This window comes from Odontomachus brunneus, unplaced genomic scaffold, assembly GCF_010583005.1.
Source record: "Odontomachus brunneus isolate Ranch 3 - 2012 unplaced genomic scaffold, Obru_v1 Obru_scaffold_074, whole genome shotgun sequence".
NCBI lineage: Eukaryota > Metazoa > Arthropoda > Insecta > Hymenoptera > Formicidae > Odontomachus > Odontomachus brunneus.
The window spans coordinates 674,706-681,924 of NW_022639524.1; positions in this window are offsets into that span (position 1 = coordinate 674,706).

Below are 7,219 nucleotides of genomic sequence, written 5' to 3' on the forward strand. Positions count from 1 at the left end.
GGTAATGCTTGCCGCGCGGCGGAAGTTCGCGCGACAGCCAATCAATATGTTGTTTTTCCATAAGAGCTACAAGGTTATTACGGAAAGCAGCATATTGATTGGTTGTCGCGCGAACTTCCGCCGCGCGGCAAGCATTACCTCGTCCTGTGTGAAGGAGCCATTATTCGTGTTGTTTGCACTCTTCGCACTTTTCGTATTTAAAATTAGACAGAAGTATATTGGAATGATTCGAAGAAGCAAAAACAACCCGATGAAAAATTTTTCATGCAAAATTATGTATGAAATTTGTCCATACATAATTATGTATAATTATATATAATCATATAAAATTATATATAATTATATATAATTATACACAATTATGTATAACAATATGTATAATTAAATATAAATCTGTACTGAAAATCTATAGTTCATATTATGTATATTATAGAATTTCAGTACTGAAAATCTATAGTTCATGTTACGTATATTATAGAATTTCAGTACTGGCAGTGAATTTCGGAACGCAGCCATATGTAACACATATTATAATGTTTCTAGTAGAGTGCGCCCGGATGAGATATCTGAACGTAGATACGATATTTAGTGAAAAGCTATAGTATATATGAACTATAGTTTTTCATAAAATATCGGCTGTGGTTCCGAAATTCACGGATAGTACTGAAAATCTATAGTTTATGTTGCGTATACTATAGCTTTTAGCACTAACGGTGAATTCGGAACGCAGCCATCGTATACGATATATTTTCGAGAATCACGGCTGCTTTACAATAAATGCTGTAAGTCGTAAGAATTTATCAATCATAATCAATTTATCTTGTAATAATAGATTGTGATTAGCTAAACACTTATAATTATATACTGTAATTAGCTATAACACTTTTAATATTAGAGTCTGGGTAAGGAATCTGAATGCACCTTTCAGCTCGTATCAGACTACGGATTAAGATTGAGATTAAATTGAAAATTGGCCAATCAAAGCAAAGTTCATCAAACTTAAGCTTAGTAAATTTTGCTGATTGGCTAAATTTCAATTCAATCTCAATCCTAATCTATAGTCTGATACGGGCTTTAGTCCCGATCTACAATAGGTGTAGTAAGTTTTAAGCTGTATGAAATTAACTAATCACAATTGATTATTCCTCTATAATTCTATGATTGGTCAATTTCTTAAGGCTTAAAGCTTACTACACCTATTGTAGATCGGGACTTATGCAATATATTTTCGAGAATTAGGGCCCACGTCTATCGACTAATGGGAATAAGTGTTGGAGAATTCACACCGCGTCCGATGTCCGGTATACGACGTCCGATATCCAATAGGAGAACAGCTTTCTAATAAAGAATTCAATCTTCCATTGGAAAGCTGTTCTCTTATTGGATATCGGACGTTGTACGTCGGACATCTGACGCGGTGTGAATCCTGCATAAAGTTGTAATTCACATTATGTCCGATATCCGACATACGACGTCCGATATTCAATAAAAAAACAGCTTTCTAATAGAGAAGTTAATTCTCCATTGAAAAACTATTCTTTTATTGGATATCGGACACAGTTATAGCGTGTTTGACTAGTCCTGGGTTAATCGTTCCGAGAGCAATTAATGACATCATAAGTAGAGATGCCCGATTCTTAATCGATTCGATTCTTTCCCTAACAAATTTAGGAAAAAAAAGTTGTTCGTGCTACTTGCATGTTTCATACTTTTCACTTTTAAAAAGAGATGGACGCCTAATCAGACGCTTGGAAGAAACAATCGAGTTGGTTGTCTCCCCGATAAAAAATTTTTCAAAATGCGGACAGTCGCAGGCTTTAATTGTAGTTTCACGCGTATAGAAATATTGTAGTGAATAATGATTAACCAGTGGTCGTCCACCGTGCGGTTGCTCTCTGTACCCCTGGATGGCGCTCTCGTAGCTTACATGGATCGGCACCTCCTGGATCTCTAGTGCTGCTGACTCTGGGGAACCTCGTTTTGGATCGCGCGGCGGCGAATTCGAATATTCAAATCACTTGTAATTGACCGATGGACACTAGGGAGGAACACCGCACGTCGCGGTTTTGTTTAGGCGTAGGAGGAAATGTACCGTGTAAGGATGTTCGAATGAGAGGGAGTAGAAATAGAATTACTACAGATAATATATATATATTGGGTGTACAACTTAGTTCGGTCCGTTTTCAAAAGATGGCTCTAGGTGCTATAAATGGTTGACGGCGACAGCTGATTTTTGCTATATCGTGAAGTGTCAACATCTGTCAACCAAATATTGTTTACAAGCCTTTGAGTTTTGCACAACAAATTTAATTTTTACTGCGTTGAAAATGTCGAGTTTCGTTCCAAATAAGCACCATTTGCGGGAAGTTTTGATTTTCTGTTTCAATTGGAAGAAAAGTGCAGCTGAAGCGCATCGAATGCTTGTGGAAGTTTATGGTGAATCTGCACCGTCGGATAAATCTTGCAGAGAATGGTTTCGACGATTTCAAAGTGGTGATTTTAGTGTTGAAGACAAAGAGCGTTCGGGTCAACCGAAAAAGTTTGAAGATGAAGAATTAGAAACATTACTCGATCAAGATTCGTGTCAAACGCAAAAAGAGCTCGCAAGAACATTGGAAGTTACTCAACAAGCTATTTCGAAACGACTCAAAGCCGCGGGATACATCCAAAAGCAAGGAAATTGGGTCCCATACGAATTGAAACCGAGAGATATCGAACGACGATTTTGCATGTCCGAAATGTTGCTTGAACGGTACAAAAAGAAGTCTTTTCTGCATCGAATCATTACCGGGGACGAAAAATGGATTCACTACGACAACCCGAAACGCAAAAAATCGTATGTAAAGCCCGGCCAACCGGGAACATCAACGCCGAAGCCGAATATCCATGATGCCAAGGTAATGCTCTGTATTTGGTGGGATCAGAAGGGTGTGATCCACTATGAGCTGCTAAAACCTGGTCAAACCATCACGGGAGACTTCTACAGGCAACAATTGATCCGTTTAAAGCGAGCTATAGCCGAAAAACGTCCAGAATATGCGACCAGACACGAGTCCATAATCTTTCACCATGACAACGCTCGGCCTCATGTTGCTGTTCCGGTTAAAAACTATTTGGAAAATAGCGGATGGGAAGTTCTGGCTCACCCGCCTTATAGCCCAGATCTTGCCCCTTCCGACTACCATTTGTTTCGATCGATGCAGAACGCTTTGACTGGAATACATAAAATATACATATATATATATATATATATATATATATATATATTATATATATATATATATATATATATATATATATATAATGTGTCAATCATTACAATCTGTGTCCAATCGTATCGTGGTCAATCGGGTCCCACTCTTCAATTGGCTTTTGTTGTTCATTTTTAATGGATGTAGGATTCTTATGTCAAATGCCAATTGTCGTATAATCATAAAAATTAAAGTCACTATAAGAAATTCTACTTACTTTGTACATAATATGCGAGCGTAGTTGTTCCGGACGGAATGTTTGCGTCCTCGCGGAGCGTGTACGGCGGGCGGCCAAGCCCCAGGCGCCGCTCGACTCGCAATCGCCGGTCTCCCGCCGCCCAGTGTGCCCCGGCACCGCGACGCGGCGACAGCGTCAGTCAGAGCCGTTACTCGCGGTCAGATTTCGCTTCGGCGCCTATATAAGGCGCCGCGAGGAACCACTCGAGACTTTTTGACTGCGTTAGCACATTTGGTCACTGCCTCGTTGAGGTATTCTTTTGAGTTCAAGCTAGCTTCATATCGCTTTCTTCAGTGCGCAAGCACGTTGAGCATTTGCCTCACTAGAGATATTCTTTTGCATCTCTGCATTGATCTTCACTTTAGAGTATCTGAGACACGTTGGCATTTGGTTACGAGTATTTAAGTAACTTCACGGATCTCTCCACCTTCTCAATACGGTCGAGGATTGAGAGAAGGCTTCGCGCGACCATTCGGATTACCTCAGAGCCTCCACCGCGGTGGATGCTTTCTTTCGCGATAGCCAAGTATCGCAGACAGCGTGTATCAGTTCGACAGAACGCTATACTGTCGGGCTCACGACTCCGCGTGGGTCGTCGTTGTTATCAGGAACTCTGCTGCCAGGGCCGCAGCTCTCACGCGAGCCACGCCGCTATTGCTCCGCTGCCAGGGGCTCAGCGCTCACGCGAACCGAGTTCGCTGGTATAAGTCTACTCAGGACTTCTAGATCGTCGCACCCGCGACTCAATACGCGAGGGATATTCGCTTCTAATCTCGACGAGACTTAGCGTTAGTCACATACGCGGCTTTATCAACGCACGTCCACGGTTACGTATAAGTCAACGTTAGACTTAGATTCCGTCGCATACGCGATTCAGAGTTACATTCGCGTTTAGGCTCTCCCTACGAGACATAGCCTTCGCCGCGTGCGCGACTGTTCAGGCGAGTTAGGCTCGCCTGTATATCATCTCAGACTCAGCCTCTATTGCTCCCTCGCCAAACAGAGCTGAATCTCAGTTGGACTTGACTCCGACGCTCACGAAAGGAGACGGATCAGTGTCTCCATTCTCTGAGTGATTACCTTCCTCCGGAAAGGGGGATTTTTTTTCCCAGCACGGAGGCGCCGGGCTACTATACGCGGGTCCGCTACAGGACCACGCCGTGCTTGCACACCTTACAGCACACTTGCCTCATCCTATCTTACGAGGCTCCTGAATAGGATAGCACGACACTATTGTCGCGCATCACACGTAGCAGTCGACGGTGGTCCGACGGCATAACGAACTAGCCGCTCAAAATCCCGGGCAGTTCGAAACAGTAGTATTACATTTTTTTCACATTTAAATCACTTAAATCGCTTGATGCTTAAAAATTTTCATGGAAACTTACACAATTTATATATAAAGAAGAACATCTACAAGCAAACTGAAAATTCATGTGAAATATTTCACGTTTTGAGAATTCACCTTTCACGGTCGTCTCATTTATTAAACTCATATTATATTGTTGCATGCGCAACATTCACGGCGTTCAAGATGCATGCGAGTCCTGAGCCGGAGTACGGTTGTCATGGAGCGGTTGACAAACAACAGCTGAGAGAGAGAGTTGTGAAACGGCTAGCGCGCGAGCCAGACGTGTGACTCTGTCAAGAATCTAGTTTTCACATTAAAGTTCTTTTCTTTTCTATAACGAGTTGTTTATTTCTTCCGCGTCCGCGAGTGCGACGTTCTCGACTCGCGAGTGCAACAATATTATTATATTATAACTATAAATTTAAGTTGTATAATGTTTATTAATATGTTATATGTTACATTTTGTATACTGTAATTACATTTTAATTTTAATAATCTATATTACATAAATATTGCTTTTCACATTTTCATTGTTCACTTTTCATGTGAAATAACTTACAGTGAAAAGTGAAAAATGAAAATGAAGTTCACGTGAAAGATTCATGATCGCTACCCTGGTATCTAAATTGTTCCGTACAGAACGTGTATGTCCGTACCAAACCGTATACGACGGGCAGCCGGGCCTCAGGAGCTGCACGGCTCGCAGTCGCCTGTCTCTCGCCGTCGGTTCGCACCGTCGCCACGAAACGACAGAATCCAAACAATTGTGACCAATTAAAGTGTCCGACGGAGGACATACACAAGATACAAGAAAATTATAGTTAATAGAAATAGGAAGGTTAGTAACCTGTAATTTAAAAAGATATTCAGCAAAAAAATAATGAAAAGAGGCGAAAAAGGGTTTACTTACACAGGAGGTCGTGTCAAGTCTCTGAAATGCAGAGAGTAGGCAAGCTTCCTAACGAGGTGTTCTTTAATAGCAAAACAGTCAAAAACATAGTTGCGGAAGGCGAGTTCTCTACGTATACCGAGAGGGGCCTCACCAGCCATGTGCAACAAAACGTTAATGGGTGTAAACGTTAATCGTACTCATGACACCGAGAACAGTTCTGAGAGCTTCGTATTGGATTCTATCCAAGATAATATCGATAAGAGAATCCAGGTTAGCGAATGCCTGAGATCCGTATTCGAGAGCGGAACGAATCCAACCTTTGTAAATATTTAACAGATTAGAAAGGTGAGCACCCCACTTCAAACCAGCTATAGACTTAATGACGGACAGCTTGGAACGAAACTTCCTACGAAGCTCTAAACAGTGATTTTTCCAATTTAATTTCCTATCAAAAATAACACCAAGAAATTTAAACGAATTAACCTTAGCGATAATAGCATTATTGAGCTTGATCTTTAAGTGCTACTTATCAATAAAATTATCAGCTTGTAACGATGCACACCTGCATCGTCACTACTCCGGCCCGACCGACCATCAGTCGGGCCGTGCACCGGCGCGTTGCGCCAACAATAAACGCCGAAAGGCCGACAAACAAAACACGATAACGAGTATAAACAAAGCGAACAAAGATCACGCGAAAAATCGGGCACAGCGGAAACAATAGCGAGCGAGCGCCGCGAGCACGCGACGCGCACGTGTACGGCGAGCAGACAAAGAAGCGTCAAGTATATAATCCGCGACGCCGAATTAATCAGGACCAGACCGATCCGGACCGTCAACCGAACTCGATGCTACACAGCGGAGAGCAAGGCCTACGACCGACTCGTATCTGCTTCCTAAACCTGCCAACGATCACATCCTCGCAAACTAGGACCGAAGCCAGTACGTTAGCTGTGCTCTGCCGATCTTTATCGACTCTAGTTTGCATCCCGTCGACATCCCGAACAAGGACCGAAGCCAGTAAGCTAGCTGCGCTCTGTCGAGCTTTCTCGACCCTTGTTCGTTACCTTTCGACGAGCGAGATCGGGTGTGAATACGCCGATACATCGGCTACTCACGCCCCATCTCGTCTCTTGCGACGCCGACGGGCAAGCGAACGCGTAGCTGTCAAAACCGCGAAGACAGCATACGACACTGTGCTACGACTTCGATACCGCCGACACCGCGCGGTCCCCGCGACCAGCCACGCGAACCGCGTACGAATCGCGAACACCGAATCACGACACGCGACCGCCTGCCGAATCTCCGAGGCGAGCCTAGCCATCGCGTTATACGCTCCGCCTACCGACTTACCTATCGCGGCCTACCGAAACCGCGATCCGGTAACTGGCGCCGTCACCCAGAAACTTTGTATACTAATACGCGAACACTCTGTACCAAGGCTAAATAAATCTTTTTGTTATTTTTATCTTACATTCCGCGTCCGT